The sequence below is a fragment of the Anomaloglossus baeobatrachus genome, chromosome 10 (genome assembly GCF_048569485.1).
Source record: "Anomaloglossus baeobatrachus isolate aAnoBae1 chromosome 10, aAnoBae1.hap1, whole genome shotgun sequence".
Classification (NCBI taxonomy): domain Eukaryota; kingdom Metazoa; phylum Chordata; class Amphibia; order Anura; family Aromobatidae; genus Anomaloglossus; species Anomaloglossus baeobatrachus.
This window is the reverse complement of record NC_134362.1, coordinates 181845042-181870341: the sequence shown is the minus strand read 5'-3', so window position 1 is coordinate 181870341 and position 25300 is coordinate 181845042. Positions and strand designations below refer to the sequence as shown.

The window sequence follows — 25300 nt, the reverse complement described above, 5'->3', positions numbered from 1 at the left end:
GTCTACAAAAACATGTATCTGGGTCTGTGTGGATATCTTTGGTGGTTCTCAGGATCTCAATAGTAAAGGGATAACTTCCAAACTTAAAAATACCCCTTTATAGACCACACCTACTTGGCTAAAAAGACTAGATTTACATACTGGAAACAAGATGCCATTTCAGGAATAGAGACACAATTGTCAAGCTGATGGCAAGGTTCACAAGGGACCCTCTTTGACTTCTGCCCAAGGTTCTACAAAAACCTGTATCTGGATCTGTATGGATATCTTTAGTGGTTCTCAGGATCTCAATAGTTAGAAGATAACTTCCAAACTTAAGAATACCCTTTTATGAGCCCCACCTATTTGGCTAAAAAGACTAGATTTACATAGAGGAACTAAGCTGTCATTTCAGGAATAGAGATACACTTGTCAAGCTGATGGTAAGATTCACAAGGGACCAACTTTGATTTCTGCTGAAGAGTCTACAAAAACCTGTATCTGGGTCTGTGTCGATATCTTTGACGGTTTTCAGGATGTTAATAGTTGGGAGATAACTTACAGACTTAAGAATACCTTTTTATGAAATATACCTACTTGGCTAAAAAGTAGGTATATTTCATAGAGGAAACAAAATGCCATTTCAGCAGTAGAGACACTCTTGTCAAGCTGATGGTAAGGTTCACAAGGGACCCTCTTTGACTTCGGCTCACGCATCTACAAAAACCTGTATCTGGGTCTGTGTGGATATCTTTGTTGGTTCTCAGGATCTCAATAATTAGGAGATAACTTCCAGACTTAAGAATACCCCTTTATGAACCACACCCAGTTAACAAAAAAGACTAGATGTACATAGTGGAAACAAGACGCCATTTAAGGAATAGAGATGCACTTGTCAGGCTGATGGTAAGGTTCACAAGGGACCCTCTTTGACTTTTTGGCAAGGTTCACAAGGGACCCTCTTTGACTTCTGCCCAAAGGTCTACAAAAACCTGTATCTGGGTCTGTGTGGATATCTTTAGTGGTTCTCGGGATTTCAATAGTTAGGAGATAGCTTCCAAACTTAAGAATACTCCTTTTTGGACCACACCTACTTGGCTTAAGATTTACAAGGAGGAAAAAAGATGCCATTTCATGAATAGAGACACACTTGTCAAGCTGATGGTGAGGTTCGCAAAGACCCTCTTTGAATTCTTCCCAAGGGTCTACAAAAACCTGTATCTGGATCTGTGTGGATATCTTTAGTGGTTCTTGGGATTTCAATAGTTAGGAAATAGCTTCCAAACTTAAGAATACTCCTTTTTGGACCACACCTACTTGGCTTAGGATTTACAAGGAGGAAACAAGGTGCCATTTTAGGAATAGAGACACACTTGTCAAGCTGATGGTGAGGTTCGCAAAGAGCCTCTTTGACTTCTTCCCAAGGGTCTACAAAAACCTGTATCTGGGTCTATGTGGAAATCTTTGGTGGTTCTCAGGATCTCAATAATTAGGGGATAACCTCCAAACTTATGTCAATGTGGTTTTTCGGGATGCGCCCAGATGTCTAATATTTTTCTGGACAATATATCTCTGCAAGCTGCACTATTATTTCGACAAATGAGAGGGACTCTTCAATGTGAGCTTCCGGTGCAGGCGAACAAAAGTTTCCAACCTGTAGAGTAACTGTAGTTCTAATAACTTCATGGTTGTTTTTTCATATCAGTATTACTAAGTACTGTGCACTTGGTCACCTCGTGAGGCTGTGGACGTAAATTCCTCATTGAACTGCTGGTTATGTCTAAAAAATGTGGGTCGTTTTGTTATAGCACTTTCTTTAGTATAATGATAGACGACCTGAAAAAGGAAAAGTAACAAAAGAGAGAAGTAAACAAGGATAAACCGAGACTTCATTCAATGGGTTGTCCTCACCGAGCAGACGGTCATGGTCTCTAAAAATGAATACATTGGAAAGGCTTGTAATTTAAAGTCTGTGCCCCCATCCCTAAATCCATTATGCTTGTTTTTATCTAAATGGATACAAAATTCTTAATTGATTTCTTAGTACACATCTGTCCTTACTATTATTTTTCGCTTTATAGATCCCAAAATGAATAGCGAAAGGTTACCAGTTTCTTAACACTCCCCCCAAAATCTTTGTACTTTTCTCAATAGGTAAGAGGAGATGAAGGGTTAAAATCCACTCTGCTAATGGACAAGGATGCGAAGAGGACAAACCAGGTAAGTATACTCAAAATTGATTATTGAGTCTCGGCGTTTTGAAGTATAAAACTTCTTCTTCAGAAGAGAAATTACTATAACTGTGTTATGGTAGTTTCTGTCCTGAAGAAGTTTTGTAATTTAAAATGCGTACAGCCAATAAACTACTGTTATAGTAGCTTCTGTCCTGAAGAAGAAGCTTTTTACTTCGAAACACGTACATTAGACCTAATAAATGACTGTTATAGAAGCTTTTGTCCTGAAGGAGTTCTATATTTCGAAACGCGTAGACCTAATAAACTACCGTTATTGTAGTTTCTGTCCTGAAGAAGCAGCTTTATACTTTAAAATGCGTAGACCTAATAAACTACTGTTATACTGTATCTATCCTGAAGAAAATGTTTTATACTTCAAAATGGGTAGACCTAGTAACCTACTGTTATAGTTGTTTCTGTCCTCAAGAAGCAGCTTTATACTTCGAAACATGTAGATCTTATAAACTACTGTCATAGTAATTTTTGTCCTGAAGAAGTTTTATATATCAAAACCCATAGACCTAATATACTGTCCTGAAGATGTTTTATACTTCGACACATGTAGACCTAATAAACTACTGTTATGGTAGATCCGTTCCTGAAGAAGAAGTTTTATACTTCGAAACATGTAGACCTAATAAGCTACTGTTATAGTAGTTTCTGTCTCGGAGAAGAAGTTTTATACTTAGAAATGCATAGACCTAATAAACTAATTGGAATACCCTTACCTGGACTGTCTTCTTCACATCCTGTGGATCTTGTCCATTGAAAGCCCGGATTTCCACCCTTCCTCATATCTATTTCTGCAATCCGAGGGGTTCGTCGCAGCCACATCTTTGAGCGTATTCCTGGGTTGTGGGTACCAAACCCCCACTAGGTGAGCACTCAGAGATAAGACCTTATTCCGCTTGCCTTTTCTGTAGCGTCTTCATTTGAATCATTTCTCAATGTGTTGCCATAAGTGACATCTTGAAAGCACAGTTGCTGCAGGCACATGCGCTGCTCAATCAATCTGCATGCGCTGGAAGAAAATACTCTTTAGCCTGCCCATGTACAATTCATCAGGATTTAATCAATAAAGTATATACAGTACAGACCAAATGTTTGGACACACCTTCTCATTCAAAGAGTTTTCTTTATTTTCAGGACTCTGAAAATTGTAGATTCACATTGAAGACATCAAAACTATGAATTAAAACATGTGGAATTAAATACTTAAAAAAGTGTTAAACAACTTAAAATATTTCTTATATTCTAGGTTCTTTAAAGTAGCCACCTTTTGCTTTGCTTACTGCTTTGCACACTCTTGGCATTCTCTTGATGAGCTTCAAGAGGTAGTCACCGGAAATGGTCTTCCAACAGTCTTGAAGGAGTTCCCAGAGATGCTTAGCACTTGTTGGCCCTTTTGCACCATCTCGATTGGGTTCAGGTCTGGTGACTGTGGAGGCCAGGTCATCTGGCGTAGCACCCCATCACTCCCCTTCTTAGTCAAATATCCCTTACACAGCCTGGAGGTGTGTTTGGGGTCATTGTCCTGTTGAAAAATAAATGATGGTCCAACTAAACGCAAACCGGATGGAATAGCATGCCGCTGCAAGATGCTGTGGTAGCCATGATGGTTCTGTATGCCTTCAATTTTGAATAAATCCCCAACAGTGTCACCAGCAAAGCACCCCCACACCATCATACCTCCTCCTCCATGCTTCACGGTGGAAACCAGCCATGTAGAGTCCATCCGTTCACCTTTTCTACAAAGACATGGTGGTTGGATCCAAAGATCTCAAATTTGGACTCATCAGACTTCCACTGGTCTAATGCCCATTCATTGTGTTTTTAGCCCAAACAAGTCTCTCCTGCTTGTTGCCTGTCCTTAGCAGTGATTTCCTAGCAGCTATTTTACCATGAAGGCTGCTGCACAAAGTCTCCTCTTAACAGTTGTTCTAGAGATGAGAAGGTGTGTCCAAACCTTTGGTCTGTACTGTAAATATAAAAAGTATATATATTAAACTGGTATAAAAGTTAACTTAGAGACTTAGACACAGACACGCTCTTTAATTAAACTTCACCCTTGGGTTACTTAGTGTAAGAACTTAAGAATCTTCCAGTTCAATACCCAAGAAAGTGATTTCATGGGCAGGAAAACATTTCCATGGCATCCATGGTGATGATGCTGGGGAGGAAAGAAACTCAGCTGTTAGTGTTTTGAGATAAGGCACAATCCTGCGCTCTTTCCACGGAGGGAGGAATTGATTAACAGTACCACACTTCATTAACATTGCTGTTTCTCAATCATAATAATTGTGCCTCTTTCTGAAAACATCGAATGTAACTGGTTTTATTTCAAGCAAATCAATCTAATGTGCCGAAATTTACATAATTCCCCCTCATTGCATTTATCAGGCGGCATACTTTTAAATTACATTGTCTGCATAATCTGTAATCAATGTGTTAAGAGCACAAAGTTTATTCATTCGCTATGGCTTGTGTTGGGATATTATCATAATACGCTGCCGTTTCCATTTTTTGTTCCGTGCCCATTATGCCACTTTAATATGACCCTTTTTTTTTTACATGGCGTTCAATATTCCAACAAACCACCCCCCGAGCCTCTTATGTCGGGTGTACGGCAGCTATTTGTTTATGTAGTCCTATAATGTCTCCAGCCGGGAAAGAGCTGGAAATATTGTACTACAAATGCGGCGGAAATAAAAAAAAATATCAAAAAATACAGTTTTTTAAAAACTATCTGGTTTAGAAATATATTTATTGGAAAATTATCAATTAAAAGGAGACTATTATATTATTTTTTTATTATTATTATTATTATTATTAACTACAGGACACATATTAATCAGAGAATAAAGGGTCTGTAAAGAGTGATGCTCCCTCTGTAAGCCCCGACATATTAGTGCAGTACATATACAAGCTATTGAGTGTAATGGACTCCTTGTAAAGATTTAGTCATCTGACGCGCCCACCGGGACCTGGGGAGAGTCGTTACCGTGCCGCGGTTCTGCTTCTACTGCTGGGAAGCCGCGGTGGCTGGGCCCGGTTCCGTGACCCCTACGGTGTCGTTTAATAAGGATGTGTATTGCCTGCCTGGATCAACAGACTCAGATGGGATGTAATGGACAGGCTAGAGGGAAGCCACTCACCAAGCAGGACCCCCAGAACCCTGAAACCCTTTAACCCCTATACAGGGATTTGGAATTACACAGGGCCCTGGAGATCACTACCTGTGGAAGGCTGCAGTCCGATGAGAGTAGTCGTCAGGCAGGATCAAACCAGGAATAGCAGAACAGGGACAGAATCGGCAGGCAAGGACGTAATCAGAAACATAGCAGAGGTCAAATCCAGATCAGGCAGCGAGGTACAAAAACAGCAGGCAGGAGAGTAGTCAGAAAACATGCAGAAGTCAGCACACAGGAATCACAAAACAGAATAGGGCGGACCAGGAGCCAGGAAATCAGAACTATCTCTGGCAGAGGTCAGCAGACAGGAGGGGAGCTAAGAAGGGTGTGGTGTCTTCCCATTGGCTGTAGCTGAACGCTGGCAATTTCAGCTGGAAGACACATGTCACCCACAGTCAACCAGTGGTACTGCAGATCCCAAGATAACCCAGCCCGGTGGATGATTGGAGCCTGCGCCCACCGTTGCCGCTGGCATCGACTCCTCTCCCATCACCAGCACCATGCACGGCAGGAACACGGCATCGCCTGGCGATCGGAGCAGAAGTCGCTGGAGCGGACTCCAGTGGTGATGTAACAAGATGTAAGGGATGTTGGTTGTTTCGTGATGCCACCTGTGGTATGCGGCAAGTGGTGGTCCCGCCGCTGCGGGATAGGGACTTCGGGGCAGTTGATGATGCAGCTGGGATGGTATAGCCCTCCACAGGTAGAGGTGGGTACCAGGGCGGATGGTGGTGGTAGTAGTCTATGATGGCGGGCGCAGGGGATTAAAGGAGTGACTCAGGGGTGCATTCTTAAGGTGTTTACTCACTGTAGCTGGTTACACACTTGCCAAGGACCACCTTTGGAATGCCGGGATTCACCGTGATGGGCTCCAGCCGATCCTGGGTAGTTCGGAAGTCGAGTCTGATGCACCTTTCTAAAGTTTTCCCTTTCGTGGTCGTCTCTGCGCTTGCTTCTCCCACCTTCGCTCATTGAACCCTGTATCAGTGCCCATGAACCCTGTGGGGTGGCGTGAAGCTTTATCCTGTTGGTCCCTGAGGGTCACCTTCCAGGAAATTCGCAGACGGTGGTAGCTTCGGTGCGTGCTGTCACCTCAGCCGCTGGTTTTGCTAGTTGAGCCCGTAAGTTATACACCCCTAGCCTAGGGACCAGTCCCCATGTTGCATCCAAGTCCTTCCACCCAAAGATTATATGTGGAACAAGGCTACGGAAGTTTAGCTCCCGCGGTCTCTAGGACTCCTTCAGTCTGTGCCCGGGCCGAGCGGTACCTGCTCCAGGCTGTGGGTCTTAGCTCCTCCACTGCTCCTCTGACTGACCTCAAACACTTCACACTGTGTTCCCACTTATACTATTGTGTTCCCACTCCTAAGACTCCACCCCGCCTGCCTGGTTATGGGTATAATCACGCCCTTGCCATGTCTGATGAGTTGTTTCTGAGCATGGGTGTCGTGCTTCTGTGTGAACCAGTGTTGACCTCTTCCTTACCTGAGATGTAATACTATAGCTCTGGCTGAGGTGCAGTACCTCTGTGGCGACTAAAGCCTCAGGGGCGCTACACATCCTTTGGTGGAGCTGCAGGAGATTTGGACAGCTGCTAGCAGGTTCCCCAGCAGAATAGAGGAGATAGAGGCGCACCCAGAAATGAGATTGAACCTGTCACTCAAAAATTGAGTGGGATATCTGGTAAAAATCCCGAAGGTTCCACAGTTCTACTGCTCTTTGGGTTTTGAACTGGAGTTGTTGGGCAATCAGAAGCCAGTGAAGGGATTGGCAGAGAGAAGAGGTTGGCGAGTAGCGGGGGGGGAGACTGCTAGATTAGTCGGGCAGCATAGTTCAGAATAGATTATAGGGGTGCGATAGTGTTAAGGCCCCGTTACACGCAACGACGTATCTAACCATGTATCGCCGGGGACATGGATTCCGTGACGCACATCCAGCATTGTTAGCGACGTCGTTGCGTGTGACACCAACGAGCGACTGTTAGCGATGGAAAATACCAAATTGTCCATCGTTGACACGTCGTTCATTTTCAAAAAATCGTTGATTGTTGAGGATGAAGGTTGTTCGTCATTCCCGTAGCAGCACACATAGCTATGTATGATATCTCGGAAACGACAAACTACAGATTACCTGCGGCCGCCGGCAATGAGGAAGGACGGAGGTGGGCGGGATGTTACGGCCGGTCATCTCCGCCCCTCCGCTTCTATTGGGCGGCCGCTTAGTGACGCCGCTGTGACGCCGCACGAACCGCCCCCCTTAGAAAGGAGACGGTTTGCTGGCCACAGCGACGTCGCTAGGCAGGTAAGTCCGTGTGACAGCTCCTAACGATATTGTGCGCCACGGGCAGCGATTTGCCCGTCACGCACAAACGAGGGGTTCGGGTATGCTTGCTAGCGATATCGCTGCGTGTGACGGGGACTTTAGAAGGGAGGCCACAGAGCAGGGGGTTGCAATAATCCAGGAGGGAGATGATAAGTTCATGCACTATTGTTTTTGCAGCTTCGTGGGAAAGGAATGTACAAATTCAGGAAATATTTTTCAGTTGGAGACAGCAGGAGGCCTCCAGGTCCAACTGCCTTGGAGATAGACAAGTTCCCCTTACCTCTTGGGCCTCATTTGCACCAATGATATATCCCACCCTGAAGAAGATAGTAGTCCATTAAGGTCAACCTATATATATTCTTAACATATTGAACTTTATATCTTCTTTTCACGTGGATGGTTAGGCTGGACTTGGTCAATAATTCATTTGGTTGTCTTCATGATTTCAGCGTTAAAAGGCAAAATATATGAGTAAAAATATAACCGCATCAGACATTGATGTTGTAAGAATGTAAGGACACCTCCGTCCAAAGCTGTTCTACCTTTAATGAATTAATACTGAAAAGAGAAGTTTCAGCACTTGAAACTCACATTTTCCCTTCGCAAGTCGTAAAGCCACAATTGTATTTTATCTAGATTCTCAGCTTTTTTTGCCTGCAGTTTTCTTAAGTGTCTGGGGACGATTTTGATGTTTGAATAAGGTGAACTATATAAAAATTGACACTTGTGTTGCCTGCGAAGACAAGCTGAATATTATGACTTGGTTGTGTTAACAAAGCGATGCTTCCCAAAGGAACTTGATATATATATATATATATATATATATACAGTGTGTCCACCCATATCCTGTCCACCGCCATTAACTTGAGAACGGCGGCAGCTATAGGCATAGAAGTGGTGTCTAGGTATAGTAAAGTAGCCATGCGCTACACAATGAAACCACCTATAGCGCCACCTGGTGGAAAACAACGGATTTAGCATTTTTATCTCGAAAATGGAACGAGATAGAGACAAAAAATGAATTAAAAAATTGTAGGGCATCATTAATTCAATATGAATCGACACCTTGCATACAGAAATGCTATGATAGGAAACCCATGACCCCCCCAAAACATTGAATGCTGGTCACGCATATGGCATATGGCTGGCCCCCGTCAGCTGCAATGCACATCTGGCCTCTGCACAGCATACTGTATATTGCTGCACGTTGTGCAATATGGTAGGTGACACGTTTGCACAAGCATCTGTGATACGTCATCGTAGCTCCTGCAATGTTGGTGGAGGGGTCGCATACACCTGCTGTTTGATGTGACCTCACAGAAAGAAGTCCAATGGGGTCATGTCAGGTGAGCGATGGCCACTCCACACAGCCACCATACCCAATGACTTGTAGGAAGGTCTCCATGAGGTATGGCTTCACGTCTGCAGCCTTGTGAGCTTTACACGTTCTAATCATAGCATTTCTGTATGCAAGGTGTCGATTCGTATTGAATTGATGCCCTACAACTTTGTAAATCACTTTTCTTCTCTATCTCGTTCCGTTTTCAAGATAAAAATACTCACTCCGTTGTTTTCCACCAGGTGGTGCTATAGGCGGTTTCATTGCGTAGCGCATGGCTACTTTACTATACCTAGACACCACTTCTATGCCTATAGCTGCCGCCGTTCTCAAGATAATGGCGGTGGATAGGATATGGGTGGACACACTGTGTATATATATATATATATATATATATATATATATATATATATATATATATATTCTCCCAATTTTTCGATTATCTCATGCTGAAAAAGAAAGATCCAGGGTTTTTTTCTGTAAGGAATGTATCTTAGTTGAGCTGGTATACAATAAAACAAGTAAATCTAGACATGATTAAAGATGGTGGTCAGATTTTTCATATGAAGTTCCTATCAAAAAACGTGTACGCAAAACATCAGCAGGCATAAGCATGGATACTTTAATATATTGTCACAACGTGAACTAGAGAAGAGTCCAGTGTGAGCCAAAACACATAACAACAGGGGTAACACCACGACAATCAAGGGGTACAACGAGGAACTCAAACAAAGGAGGGCCGTAGGACTAGTGAGAGAGAAGATGGACACGTCCTCCACTGCTAACCAGTAGAGGTTCCTCACTTGGCGCCGAGCAGGAACCTGAAGCCCTGAAATGACCCTATAATAGTCCCTGGCTAGTGAGTGGGCAGGTGAAGGATTCTAGTCCCATCACTCCAGTGAATCAACACACCAGGGAAAGAAGACAGACAAGGGGAACACAACAACAGACTGCTGCAGTCAGCACCAATTCTGCAGCCACCACCGCAACTTCAACAGATGGTTTAAGCAGCTCCTTCCACCTCTAGGCCCAGCATTCAAATGGCAAATTGGGAAAATAACGGACACCCTCTGCTGGTAGCAGAGGGTATATAAAGTGACTGGGAGTGGTCCCAAACTAGAAAACCGGAGTCAGAAGCTGCTGGAAAGCAAACTGACATTAACCCTATGACTGCCAAAAGGAAGGAAACACGTCTAATATTGAGAGTCAAGAATGGAAATGACTCTTAAGTCCAGGATCTGTCACAAGTCTCATACAGTAGCGAGACAACCGTGAGACATATATCCAGGCCCCCACCAGGGGGGACAAACAGGACTCTAGTCCGGGGCCCCAACAGAAGGGGGGCCCCTTCACGCTTCATTTATTGGCTTCTGTGTGAGGTGTGGAGGCGGAGCAGGGATGGAGGCGGGGCTGGGGTGGAGTCTCAAGGGGGCCCCAAAATTATGCCAGTCAGGGGCCCTGAAATTCCTAGTGGCATCCCTGATATATCCAAAGTGGCTATGATTTCCATTGGACATCTGTAACGCCCACTGGCCAAGAAACATTTTGAGTGGGGCTAAAAAAGGTTTTATATTATTTTAATATTCCTTTAAGTCTTTACAGTAATTTATTTAAGAAAGTTTGATTCTATATTCCCTTGATGTGTGATTTAGAAATTTTAGATGGTTAAAGGGTCGCTACGCTTGCCTCTGCCTGCTTGACTTTTCTCAATAGGGCTTCCATGGACAGGATTAGTGCTAGTCATTGTCTTCCAGGTCATGGTGGTTGCTCTGACCATCACCTATTAACCTCTGTGCACGGATATGGATTGCTCAGTGGCCATTGAGTTGGGTCCACAGCATTGGTGCTGGCTAGTGTAGCGGGTTGGCAGGGGATGGTAAGGAAGTTGTGTATATACCAGAAGGTGAAAATTCAGGCCGGGGTCAGAAATTGAAATAAAACAGGCTGAACGGGAGGTAACAGAGTAACCATAAACTATAAGTGGCAACTCTATTCTGGGAGTCACATTGGTTACAGCAGGGAGCTGTTTACCCCCTGATGGGTTGCACACACACCCTTACTGATAGACTGGTCAACAATACAGGACCCAGAAACACCAGCATTTTTGGCTGGACCAAGTCAGAGCTACTGGTACTGCCATCTTTTCCATAACCAGTACCGTCAAGTGAATTTATATGGTGGCACATGGTGACAAACGTAGATGTCACAGGAGCAGGTTCAAGTGGAGATGTCTCAGTAAGGTTCAATTCTTACCTTGTTTCTCATTGACTTTATAGAAGGTCCCGGTTCCTCTGCTTCTCCAGATCTCCCATCCGACATGCCTAATGCAGATTGTTTGACATTTATGAAAAATGTTAATGAGGCTTTCAAGTGAATATAAAAATCATCATGATACGAGCGTGATTAGTAATGGCCATTGGTTGCAGACGTCATGTCAGATATTTCAAGGCATTATTGGTGGTGGCCTCTCAATTTACAGTATTCATTTTTTCCACTCTCGTGACCCAAGGGTTGAAATCACAATGTTCTCACTTAATGTATAGACCATTTTATAAGTACTCACATAAGGTTTCCAAAGATCACAGTCAGTCCTTATCTGATGAGATGTGAAATCCAATTATCAAGAGACCAAGAGTTATTTTTTTTACGTCTTTCTGAATTTTCTCCTACAAATTTAAAGAATATAGTAGAACATTTAATGATTCGAGGATTTTTCTAACATAAGTTGATTACAAATTCCCTTTCACCTACTGATTCATAGTAAACTGAAAAAATATACTATGTGTCACGGTCCTTGTCAAGGCTCTGCTGTGTGGAGTATTTTGCATTTGACAATGCTCTGCTATGTGTCTTGTGCACTTGCTGACAGGTTGTCTTTCAGCACTAGGGCCCACGCTGATTTTGGGAGGTGCCTCCACAGATGCGCCTCATTCCTAGTGATTGCTCTGTTTCTTTACTGGGTATGCTCTGTCTGTACTTCTCAGTCATACTTCCTGTTTGCTCAGTGTGCTCTTGGCTTCTGTTTGGTGTAAGTGTTCTGATCTTGGCTTCTGACCTCGGACCTCTTCCTGACCGCCCCTGTGTCTGCTCCCTGAACCTTATAATTTACCTCCTGGCTTCTGACCTCTGGCCTCTTCCTGACCACATCTCTTTCTGTTCCTTGAACGTAATACGTTACCTCCCAGCTTCTCAGTTGTGATCTCTTCCTGACCACATCTCTGTCTGCTCCCTGAACCTTATACGTTCCCTCCCGGCTTCTGACCTCTGACCTCTTCCTGACCATCTCTCTGTGTGATCCCTGACCCTTATATATTACCTCCCGGCTTCTGACCTCAGACCTCTTCCTGACCACGTCTCACTCTGCTCCCTGAACCTTATACGTTACCTCCCGGCTTCTGATCTCAGACCTCTTCCTAACCACATCTCTATCTGCTACCTGAATCTTATATGTTACCTCCTGGCTTGTGATCTCAGCTTGTTTGACTACCCTTCTATCCATACTGCTTATAGTATCTAGCATCACACTGTGTATGACCGGTCAATGGAAACTGATTGACAGCTATGCAGTTTTTTTGCACCAAAAATTGTTTATCCCTATTAAAAATGTAAGGGTTGTAAATAATATTAGGGTCCTAGGTTAGAATCTGTGAGAGAATACAATCCATTTTGTTCTTATAGAAACCATCATGTCTTATAACTGAAGGATGTCATAGGGTTCAGCTAACACTGATGGCCGGGGAAGCTTCACATTTCTATACACACCCCTGTGGCTCTTATTGGTGCATAGTTCTAAGGAGTTAATTCTTTGTTTGGGATACTATATAAACTGATCACAAGATGTAATAAACAAGAAACTTTCAGTACACCACAAAGCATTTGTGCGCTGCAATGATTTCCCGAGTGCTCGTAAAACAAATCTTACTAATTTGGAGTTCTATTGTCATAGAAGGAGTGTGTTTCGCTCACAAATTCAACCAAGAAGAATATGTGCATGGAGTTTGAATGTTCTTCTATGTTTTTGAAGTTTTCTTCAGAATACTCCATTTCCTTCAAAAATATATGAATCATTGAGGTCTCAAGTCCTAAATGATATGATATGCCTCTGTAAAATTAGGCTAGCTCTCCTTTTTTTGAAGCTGTGATAACCTCAGTAGGGTCAACCAGATGACACGTTCATGGTAAAGTAGCCCGTGTGACCCAAATCACTGCGGACTTGGCCATATTATTTTCTGGTCCAATACAGATGGTCAGAGGTGTAGTTAGGCTTCCTTTCCCTTCGAGCAGAGATACAGTTTGCTACTCTCGACCTGTATCTACTGTAACCACCATGCCTAGGAAAAGTAACTTGCCGGTAGACCATCTCACTCCCAACAAAAAGCGAAATGTCCCAGTTGTCCACACTAGAAGGTTGTCTGCATCCCCTCATCACTCCGTAAAATAACTTATAGAAAAAGTTTCTGTCTCCAAACCTTAAAGAGGGTGTCTGACCTTATATGAAATTGTGCAGAATGAAGAAATTGTAAAAACGCAAGAATAAAATGCATACGCACTCACTCTAACCGCTATGGCTCCAACACAGGCCCCTACGGTGTTCATTGTAAGGACAGGAAAGCACAACATCCCATCGAAAGTAGAGATTGGCTGCAGTGGTCAGATGACTAAAGCGAGATCCACAATCCAACTAATCCACAATTAGAAATTGGATGAGATGAGATAAAATTTAATATTTATTTCTTTAATTAGAAATTACAAGCATAAAAAGACAATAGGTTACCAATATAGGACATAAAAACCCTTACGGTTATTAAATATATTTTACAGGGGTCCCCTTAAAAATGAATATTAAAGCATACAAGTGTATGGTTTAATATAAACAGACACCATGGGGAAAAAAGAGAAACCAACGCGTTTCGGCTTTGCCTTATTTATGGTTTCAGAAACTATGAATAAGGCATAGCCGAAACCCGTCGGTTTTTCTTTTTTTTTTTTCAATGGTGTCTTTTTATATTGTCTGATTTGCTTGTCACTTTTTATTGAAGAAACAAATGTAAAGTTTTATCTTATCTCGTTCAATTTTCAATCATGGAATGGTCTTTTCTCATGGCTGGAAATCTTTCCCTCCTTTCCGCGAACATACACAAACCCCCAAGATTTTTTTCCATGCCAACTGAGACGACCTGGATACATATGGTGGCTATGGTGGATTTTTTTTTTATCATCGCTGGAAATCTTTCCCTCCTTTCTGCCAACATACACAAACCCCCAAGATTTTTTTCCATACGAATTGAGAGGACCTGGATACATATGGTGACTATGGTGGAATGGTCTTTTCTCATCTCTGGAAGTCTTTCCCTACTTTTCACCAACATACACCACCAACCAAGTTTTCCGTGAGGTTTGAGAGGACCTGGATCAATATGGTGGCTATGGTGAAATGGTCTTTTCTCATGACTGGAAGTCTTCCCTCCTTTTCGCCAACATACACACTGCGCCAAGGTTTTTTCCATGCAAATTGAGAGGACCTGGATACATATGGTGGCTGTGGTGGAATTTTTTTTATCGTCCCTGGAAGTCTTTCCCTCCTTTCCACCAACATACACACCCTCTCTAGGTTTTCCCATGCGAATTGAGAGGACCTGGATACATGGTAGCCATGGTGGAATGGTCTTTTCTCATCACTGGAAGTCTTTCCCTCCTTTCCGCCAACATACACAACCCATCAAGGTTTCCAAGAAGATTGAGAGGACCTGGATACACATGGTGACTGTGGTGGAATGGTCTTTTCTGATCTCTGAAAGTCTTTCCCTCCTTTCTGCCAACATACACAACCCACCAAGGTTTCCATGAGCATTGAGAGGATCTGGATACATATATTGGCTGTAGTGAGCTGATAGAAACTTTTATTGTTTTCTTTATCATTCAAGATAGCCCTCAATAGTTACGAGATATCATCACCTCCTGTCCTGACCACTTAAGTAGCCTGTGTTGGAGCCATACAGTTTAGAGTAGCTAAGTTTTCTCTTTTTTATGTTCTTACTATGCCTTAATTCTGTACATTTTGTTTTATTGTCAGATAACCCCATTTTATACTACTTTTATTTTCCTGTCCAAATTATATGAGAGGTTCCAAAGAAATGTAGTATGAAAAGAAGCTCAAAATCAAGACGTATTGTGTTGGTAGTGCATTACGAGCCAAGTAAACTATTGCCCTGTGCAGACAGTCTGATTGAAATAAACAGACTGGGTTAGAAACCAGTCTTGACACTGGCTTGGGTCATGCTCCGAATACCGAGTGGGTAAACCATTGATTCACAGGAATGCCATCTGAATTAAAGTTCCTTAGCCCTTCAATACTGAAGTCTATTAAAATTCTCCCTAACCCTCTTCATTGAGTCACTCAACCGGTCTTCTCTCTATTCCAGGACCGCGTGTGTCTCATATATTCTTCGAGATACTCTATAGTCAGAGTGTTATGGATTCCGAGAGGCCAGCGTTCCATGGTATAATCGGTCGTTTGCTACCTAATGTGGCAGACAAGAGGTTAAACAAGGAACCTGGGATACCACCTGTTAAAAAAACATCACAGATGCGGTACGGGAGGTGTTGCTAAGCAACTTGCCGAAATTTACAAGGCAGCCTGCCTAGCTAAGGGAATATAAAAGTTCTCCGAGTGACTACAGGAAACTCTTTTTTTCCTTTTTTTTTATTTGACTGCTGATTTTTATACCATTGGGGGTGTATTATTATTATGCAGCTATTTATACCACACTTTCCAAAGCTTACTTGACTGGCAGCACGGAGATGAATGGCTTTGAAAAGTACTGAAGACCCATCAGAAGGGAGGATTGGGGATTGTAACCGGAATGACGCAGAGGATTCGTGCTAGAATGCAAATGTGTCCCCAAAGATTGTCACTTGTTATAGTCATTGTTCTGGGGGGTGGTTCATATTGGTCTTAATATGCAGGAGAATTAGAGGTCATGGAAGGTCACAATCTTATCATAGCTTTTGTTGCTTTTAGTATTAATGCATTTTTATATTTTTTTACTTTCATAAAATGTATACTCCAAGGATTTTAGAGATTAATTCACCTTCCCAAACTAAAAATCACTAATTTGATTTATAGATTTATATCTCCTGGCCTTGATATTGCTAGAAGTCTTCTAAACCACTAGCCTATTTTTATATGTTTTTGAGCATTGGTTCCTTTCTGCATTTTTATGTGCCTATGTCTTACTTCACTTTTTGAGATGCCCCTCAGTCAACTGTCTTATTCCTACCATACCTCTTCCATGTACCCTTCATTCCTCTTCATCTTCTTGGTTCCAGGTTTTCATTTTCAAACTATTCATCCAAGTGACACAGCAAAGCTTCTGGAATTGATTATTTTTAAGAGTTTTTGATAGGCTTTGTCATTTGCCAACTTTTCCAGATATCTTGAGGATCTCTTGAACCTTCAGACGAGTATAGAAGTGTGGATTTGATATCAAGACTTTACAAGGTTTCTTTGGGAGCTTTTCTTCTATGAACTCACCTATTCCGGCCATGCCTCTTCCATGCCCCCTTCATTCCTCTTCCACTGCTTGGCTCCAGGTTTTCATTTTCAGATCTTTCATCCAAATGACACGCACAATGACACCCTGGAAGTGATCTGCTTGATGCTGGCTGTTTGTGGGCAGAGACTCAAACTGCCCATTCAGTGACTTAATCCGTGGTTCGGGCCAAGCTCGAGCCTGTGGAGCTAGGCTCGTTTGCTGCTGGCGAACCGAGCCTCGACGGGACCACTTATCTCTAGTCGTTTGCCAACTTTTCCAGCTATCTTGAGAATCTTTTGAACTTTCAGACAAGCTTAGAAGTGTGGATGTGATACCAAGACTTTACAAGCTTTCTTTGGAAGCCTTTTTGCTGTGAACTGTTTTATTTTGGCCATGCCTTGTCCATGCACCCTTCACTACTCTTCCACTGTTTGGTTCCAGGTTTTCATTTTCAGACCTTTCATCCTAATGACACCCACAGCAAATCTTCTGGAATTGATTATTTTCAAGAGTTTTGGATAGGCTGTGTTGATTGCCAACTTTTCCAGATATTTTGAGGATCTCTTGAACTTTCAGACAAGTTTACAACTGTGGATTTGATATCAAGACTTTACAAGGGTTTCTTTGGGAGCCTTTTTTCTGTGAACTGTCTTATTCTGGCCATGCCTCTTCCATGCACCCTTCATTCCTCTTTCAGTCTTTGGACATTAGGTTTTCACTATCAGACCTGGCATCCAAGTGACGCACACAGCAAAGCTTCTGGAAATGATTATTTTCAAGAATTTTGGATAGGCTTTGTCGTTTACCAACTTTTCCAGATATCTTGAGGATCTTTCAGACAAGTTTAGAAGTGTAGATTTGATATCAAGACTTTACAAGATTTCTTTGGGAGACTTTCTTCTGTGAACTGTCTTATTCTGGCCATACCTCTTCCATGCACCCTTCATTCCTCTTCCACTCTTTAGACGCCAGCTTATCATTATCAGATCTGGCATCCAAGTGACACACTGCAAATCTTCTGGAATTTATTTTTTTTTTCAAGAGGTTTGGGTATGCTTTGTAATTTGCCAACTTTTGTAGACATCTAGGAGATCTCTTGAATTTTCAGATGAGTTTAGAAGTGTGGATTTCATACCAGGACTTATGTTTCTTTGGGAGACTTTCAAACATTTCCAAACAGTTGAGAAGTATGGATCTGATGCCAGGAGTTTAGAAAGTTCCTTTTAAAGCCATCCAAACATTTCAGGAAAGTTGAGAAGTATGGATCTGATGCCAGGAGTCTAGCAGGTTCTTTTTAAAGCCATCCAAACATTTCAGGAAAGTTGAAAAGCATGGATCTGATACCAGAAGTCTAGAAAGTCCCTCATGGAGACTTTCAAACAATTCAGAAAAGTTGAGAAGTATGGATCTGATGCCAGAAGTTTACAAGCTCCCTCTAGGAGCCTTCTAACATTTCAGGAAAGTTGAGAAGCATGGGTCTGATGCCAGGAGTCTAGAAGGTCCCTTTTGAAGCCATCCAAACATTTCAAGAGAGTATGGGTCAGATGCCAGGAGCCTTTCAAACATTTCAGGAAACGTGACAATTATAGGCAACCATCTAGGAGGTCTCTCCTTTGTCCAGGACACTGCCAAACATTATAGGATAGTTGACAAGATAGATCTGCTGCCATGCTCTTCTCTCCTTTACACCCTTAATAATATTGGCGCTTGAGATAGCTTGGTAGATTGTCTTATTTCAGCCCTTGTCAAAGCCCATGAGGTCACATCACACAACACAGCATCTACGTTTCTACTAATTGAGATTATTCCAGGGCTTCATTGATAACAAGGACTTAATTTTTCTCTAGGGTCTCCTTGAAGGACCCTGTCTCCTAAATGGTGTGAATCGATGTAGATTGCTGCCAGGATTAGATCTCTTATAGGCCAATCCTAATCTGACAGCCCTTCTTATATATATCTAGTGCTGCTAAGGAAATTAATTCACAAAGGGTTTGGATGACATTATCAGTTATTTCTGATCACCCTAGGTGAAGCCATTTGCGAAGCGCGCATTAGGTGTGCATTGGTGGGAGTGTATCCTTTTTTACCACTCATTTTTGATATTAACTATTTATTTTTGTCCCCCTCCCGCTTACTGGTTCTGTCACTAATTTTATATTAGTATGTTTCAATATTGTCATCTAATGTACTACTCCCACGCACGTTTTGTTGCACTTGCATTTTACCATTCTTTGTTAGCATATCGGGTTGGGTGTGCTACAAATATACTTTTTGCTGGATTCACCTACCATATGACTTTTTCGTGTGTCTGAGTAACTGTTTTTAATATTATTTGATTGTCTTATTTCTGTATTCTCATTAAAAAATACTATTTTATGCATCTATTGCTTTTTTTAATTGTTTTTTTTTTTTTATTTATAATAGATACCTGACATAGAGGGGTGATATAGTGATATATTGGGAATTTGCTTTCCTTAATTTTAGTAAATTAGTAACTATCTAATCAAGTGTTTTTAACTAGGATCAACATGAAAGGACAATCCTAGATCATCCTGGAGGTTGTCATGTTAAACAGCTAGTGAGTGTCGTACGGTGTTCGGAGTTGCACTCGCTGGGTATTTTGGCGGCGTCTGACTCTGGGATCCCTTAGTTGCACAGGTTGTCATTCGTCATGGGCGTCGGCTGAATCTGCCTGTGCTGCCCTCCAGTACAGCAGTAGTTAATTTCTGTTGGCTTGTGGTCATCTGCAACTCATTACCATGCTCAGCTGCCTGCACCCTTTATATAATTCTGGCTCCTGGGGTGTGTTCTGGATATAGCTTCTGCTACCTCGGTTCCTGTAGTTATCCAGTTCTATGTTCTAGTTGTAGAACCGCAACTTGTAGTGTGTGAGTCCTCCCGTTGTGTATTTATTTCCTTCCCATTTTGCGTTACTCCCAGTGCACATACTGTGCCTCATTTATGTTTGAGTGCATTGTGCACAAGTTTTCATTTACCTTTGTCTTTTTGTGGGGTTTTCGTTGGTGAGTTTCTGGCCCGCTCCGTAGGTGGGGGGAAGTAGTATCAGGGCTCAGAGAGGAGACAGGGTAACACTGGGGGTTCAAACCTGACTACCACCAAGTCTACCCTTGAGATAAGGGACAGCACAGGGGCCCCAGTCTTAGGGTCAGCCTAGGAGCCCCTGTTCCATCTGTACATATAGACCATGTCTGTAGCGTTAGAGATTATAGGTGGATGTGGATTTAAATTTTTTTATGTCTATTGGCATACACTGGTTCTAAGCAAGTGTCTGTGTCCCAATTTGATCTGTGAGTTCTGATCTTTGGAAGTAGATAACTTGAAGAACCGGCCGGGGGCTCTGCCGAGGTTAACGACGGTAGTCATGTTCCCAACTGGCTCTCCTCATGAAAAATGGACAATGTGTGTAAGGCCAGGACCACACGGGGACTAATGTGATCCTCGCATGACACTCGGCTCGCTCTGGCAGCACAGCAGGAGCCGAGTGTCATGTGAGTGTCACTGCGACTGAGTTCCAATCATGCGATCGGACCTCAGCTGCGGGGGATGGGCCAACACTGTGGAGGGGTGGGCCGGCTCTGAGGAGGGGCGGGCCAGCACAGAGGAGGAGAGAGAGGGATTTATCTTCCTCTCTCCTCCATAGCCGGCTATTGCCATTCTCGCACTGCACTCACAGTACACCGATGTACCGCGAGTGCAGTGCGATCTTTCTCTCGCCCTATAGACTTTAATGGGTGCGAGAGAAAGAGTCTCGCATTACAATCGCAGCATGCTGCGATTGTTTTCTCGGTCCGATTGGGGCTGAGAAAATAATTGCTCATGGGTGCTGACACATAGGTTAATATTGGTCCGAGTGGAATGCAATGTTTTATTGCACTCCACTCGGTCCGATTTTCATGCCGTGTGTTTTAGGCCTAAGGGTGGTAGAAGGATGCAAGGTCCCAGAAATGTTGAAGAATTTACCTCTGGGTTAGGATCCAGTCCTGGTAACAGAGAGCCCCTTCTCCATTTGGATATGGGTACTCTGGCCATGCTGATCTCCAACTTTCCGGATCTCCTCAGCAATACTACACAGTGGCGGTCCCTAGGACTTAGCCCTATACCTGCTGCATCTGTGTCTTTCTCCGCCAGTCCACAAGCCACAGGGTGGCCTTCTACACATCAGGATCTGATCTTTCCCCCACTCCATCTCTGTAGCCTCTCCCTTCCTTGTCCTCTTCACAACTCTCCTTCTCCCCCCCCCCCCCCCCCCCTTGCACTCCACTTCCCTACACAGTCCCCTCTGGTGGTGAACTATGGAACTCCACCCTAACCCAACTGTCTACCATCACATGAGGTCAGGACATCGAGGGAGGCTTTTGGCACTGCCGCCAACCCCTTACAAACTGAAGATACAACATTCGACATTGTCGTATACTTTTTCCCCTGTGTGCTGTAATCCAAAGATTCGAAAATTTTTATGACAATGGGAAGCAAAAAAAAAATTAATGAAGGATGCCTTGTCGGGTGTATATACGAGGAGGAAATATTTGCATCTCTCCTTCCCTTAATGGTGCTATCCAGTGTCCTCTTTTTTTTCCAGGACATGTCCTCTTTTTACAATGTTAAGTGATTGCCCTAAGGGGATTGTTACAGTTTTGTCCTGGTTTCCTGTTCTCCAGAAACAATATGATATTAAGCTATAGGATATTCTGTTATTTGTGTGTATTGATGGCCATTTTTATAGATAGTTTATAGAGGAACAAAGAAAAAGAGGACGAGCTCTATTCTATCCTATTATTAATTTTTAGTTTAGGTTTTTTTAAGCATTTTCTCGACATTCAGATAATTTCGGGGTCTATTGCTGCTGGAAACTCTATCAATCTACTGCAATTTATAAGGTTATAGTATAATAACTATTAACTTTACATTTTTACAAATAATTTTATCCACCATGAAAAGGTCTAAAACTTTGGAAATTGCTTTATTAGGAGATCTATCTTCATTCCTGTTAAACAAAATCACATGTAAGTAGCTTGTAAACCCCCTGTTTTGCCCAATCTATTTTCCTGCATTTGATATCAAAACAATATATTCATATGGAGTACAGATGATAGCAGTGAAAGGGTCAGCACCTGTGTTTAAAGAAGTTATCCACTACTTTGACATTTAAGACATATCCTTAGGATAGTTCATCAATGTCTGATTGGCCAGGGTCCGAGAACCCCGCATCGGCGCATCCCCATTGATCAACTGTTCTCGGTGGCGGTGGCGACAGCAGGTGGCTGGAAATGCTCAGTTCTGGAGTTGCCCTGTCTTCTGATAGTGGCGTCTGCCGGAAACTCCACATCCGCCTCCCATTTGGATGTGCGCGGCCTCTATCAGAAGATGGAGCAGCTCCGGGACTAAGCATTTCTGGCCGCCTACTGTTGCACTGAGAACAGCCGATCAGCGGGGGTACCGAGTGTCGGATCTCGGCCGATAGGACATTGATGACCTATCCTAAGGCGGGCTTTGCACATTGCGACATCGCAAGCCGATGCTGCGATGTCGCACGCGATAGTCCCCGCCCCTGTCGCAGGTACGATATCTTGTGATAGCTGCCGTAGCAAACATTATCGCTACGGCAGCTTCACATGCACTCACCTGCCCTGCGACCGTCGCTCTGGCCGGCGACCCAACTCCTTCCTAAGGGGGCGGGTCGTGTGGCGTCAAAGCGACGTCACATGGCAGGCGGCCAATGGTGGCAGAGGGGCGGAGATGAGCAGGATGTAAACATCCCGCCCACCTCCTTCCTTCCGTATAGCCGCTGGCGGCAGGTAAGGAGATGTTCCTCGCTCCTGTGGCTTCTCACACAGCGTTGTATGCTGCCGCAGGAACGAGGAACTGCATCGTACCTGTCGCGGCACCGGCATTATGGAAATGTCGGAGCCTGCACCGATGATACGATAACGACGCTTTTGCGCTCATTCATCGTATCATCTAGGATTTACACACTACGACATCGCAAGTGACGCCGGATGTGCGTCACTTTCGATTTGACCCCACCGACATCGCACCTGCGATGTCGTAGTGTGCAAAGCCGCCCTAAGGATAGGCCATCAATGTAAAAGTAGTGGATAACCTCTTTAACTATTTGTTGGGATAAGCTGAACCAGGAGACTCTTCTGCTTAGGGCATAGCCATAATGTGGCCGAGGATCACATCACAAACAAAGAAACAGGAGCTGACCCATCACTGCCATCATCTGTACTCCTAATGAGAATGCTCAACACTGAGAGGAAGAAACAGGAGCTGACCCATTACTGTCATCATCTATGCTCCTTAATGAGAATGCTCAACACTCAGAGGAAGAGACAGGAGCTGACCCATCACTGCCATCATTTGTACTCCTAATGAGAATGCTCAATACTCAGAGGAAGAGACAGGAGCTGATCCATTACTGCCATCATCTGTACTCCTAATGAGAATACTCAACACTCAGAGGAAGAGACAGGAGCTGACACATTACTGTCATCATCTGTGCTCCTAATGAGAATGCTCAATACTCAGAGGAAGAGACAGGAGCTGATCCATTACTGCCATCATCTGTACTCCTAATGAGAATACTCAACACTCAGAGGAAGAGACAGGAGCTGACACATTACTGTCATCATCTGTGCTCCTAATGAGAATGCTCAATACTCAGAGGAAGAGACAGAAGCTGACCCATCACTGCCATCCCCTGTACTCCAAATAAGTATATTCTCATCTCAATACAGGTGAAGACAGGAAAATAAACTGGGGTAAAACAGAAGTTTTTAAGCCAGCTACAAGCAATTTTTTTACAGATATGAAGACAAATCCCCTAATAAAACAATTTGCAAAGTTTTATAACTTTCCATGCTGGAAAAAAATATTAAAAAAAAGAAATAAAAGGTTAGTCACCATTTGGTCATCAAAAGCAAGAGACCCTCCTTGTAGCCTGTTTTTACTGTCTAACGAAAAGATGAGCACCCTGAAGATTGGATCCCAAATCTATCTAAAACATCTCTAACGGGATATTTTATATATATATGTATATCTATATATATATATATATATATATATATATATATATATGTATATCTATCTATATATATATATATATGTATATATATATATAAAAAAAATATATATATATGTATCTATATATATGTATATATATATTTCTACTATATATATATATATATATATATATATACCATATATAAAGATGGTTATATTTCTACTGTATATATAAATATATGTATATACCATATATAAATATTTTAATTTGAAGTTTTTGAAGTTTTTATTACCAGGAATGTGGATTTTTCTCTTTTTACTTCTTTATAAAAAAAAGCATTATCTTTCTTTTTATATATTTCTGAATTTTAAATTATTATTATTTTTTTTTCAGAATAAAGGTTTATGAGATTGAAAACCTGAATACCAAATGTGGTGAATGTCACTCGCTTTACTCACTTTAGCAGGTGAAATGAAAAAGACTCACGGGGACCTGCATGTTAATTGAAACATAGAAAATTCTTATTCTCTTTCAATTTTCCTACCTTGGTTTTTATATTATTTGGCATAAGTCTTAAAGGGGGTTTTCAGTAGTTTTAAAGAGGTTGTCCACTACTTTTACATTCATGGACTATCCTTAGGAGAGGTCATCAATGTTTGATCGGCCGGGGTCCGACACTGGGCATTCTCATTGATCAACTGTTCACGGTGCCGGAAATGGTCAGTTCCGGAGCTGATCTGTCTTCTAATAGCGGCGGCGGCCGGGTACTGCTTATCCACCTCCTATTGATTTGAATGGGAGGCGGATGTACAGTATACATATAAATATAGTATACAGTAGGTGAAGTACCTTCCAGGATACAATAGAACATCATTCACTTGCGTTTTCCTTGTTTCCCCAAAAATATGTGTCATATATTATTTTTGGCTCCAAAAGATGCACCAGGGCTTATTTTCAGGGGATGTCTTAATTTTTGTATTGGCGTCAATTATTTGGTCGCCTGTTAATGGAAAAGGAATATTCACTCCCTTCTTCTGCCCATCCCTCTGGGTCAGTGTCAGTGATTGAAACGTGTGTTAATGGAAATTAATATTCACCCCCTTCACCACCCATAATCCCATCTACCCCTCTGTGTCGATGCCTGTGATTGGAATTTGTGTTAATGGAAATGAATATTCATCCCTGCCCTGCCCATAATTCTGCCCACCCCTCAGCGCTGGTGCCTGTGATCGAAATGTGCTTTAATGAAAATGAATATTTACTCCCTTCTCCTGCCCATCACTTTGCGCAGTGTCAGTGATTGGAACGTTTGTTAATGGAAATTAATATTCACCTCCTTCCCCACAAATAATCCTGTCCACCCCTCTGTGTCGGTGCTTGTGATTGGAACGTATGTTAATGGAAATTAATATTCACCCCCTCCCCCACCCATAATCCCGTCCACCCCTCTGCACCGATGCCTGTGATTGAAATGTGTTTTAATGGAAATTAATATTCACTCCCTTCCCCTGCCCATATCTCTGCCCACCCCTCTGTGCTGGCATCAGTGATTGGAGCTTATGTTAATAGAAATGCATATTCACCCCCTTCCCCACCCATAATTCCGCCCACCCCTCAACGCCAGAGCCTGTGATTGAAACGTGTTTTAATGGAAATGAATATTCACTCCCTATCCC

General features: G+C 42.7%; 1 protein-coding gene across 3 annotated transcripts in view; it reads left to right on the top strand.

The window, feature by feature from the left end:
- Positions 1-25300, top strand: part of CDH11 (cadherin 11) — a 209620-nt gene that overhangs the window by 55358 nt on the left and 128962 nt on the right. Inside the window, exon 1 of one of the 3 annotated variants that reach the window (XM_075325870.1) lies at positions 2158-2199. The exons of the other annotated variants lie outside the window; for them this stretch is intronic. The gene's annotated coding sequence lies outside the window, so the exon portion shown is untranslated. Of the gene's footprint in view, positions 1-2157; positions 2200-25300 lie in introns of those variants that run through there. 3 annotated transcript variants of the gene reach the window in all.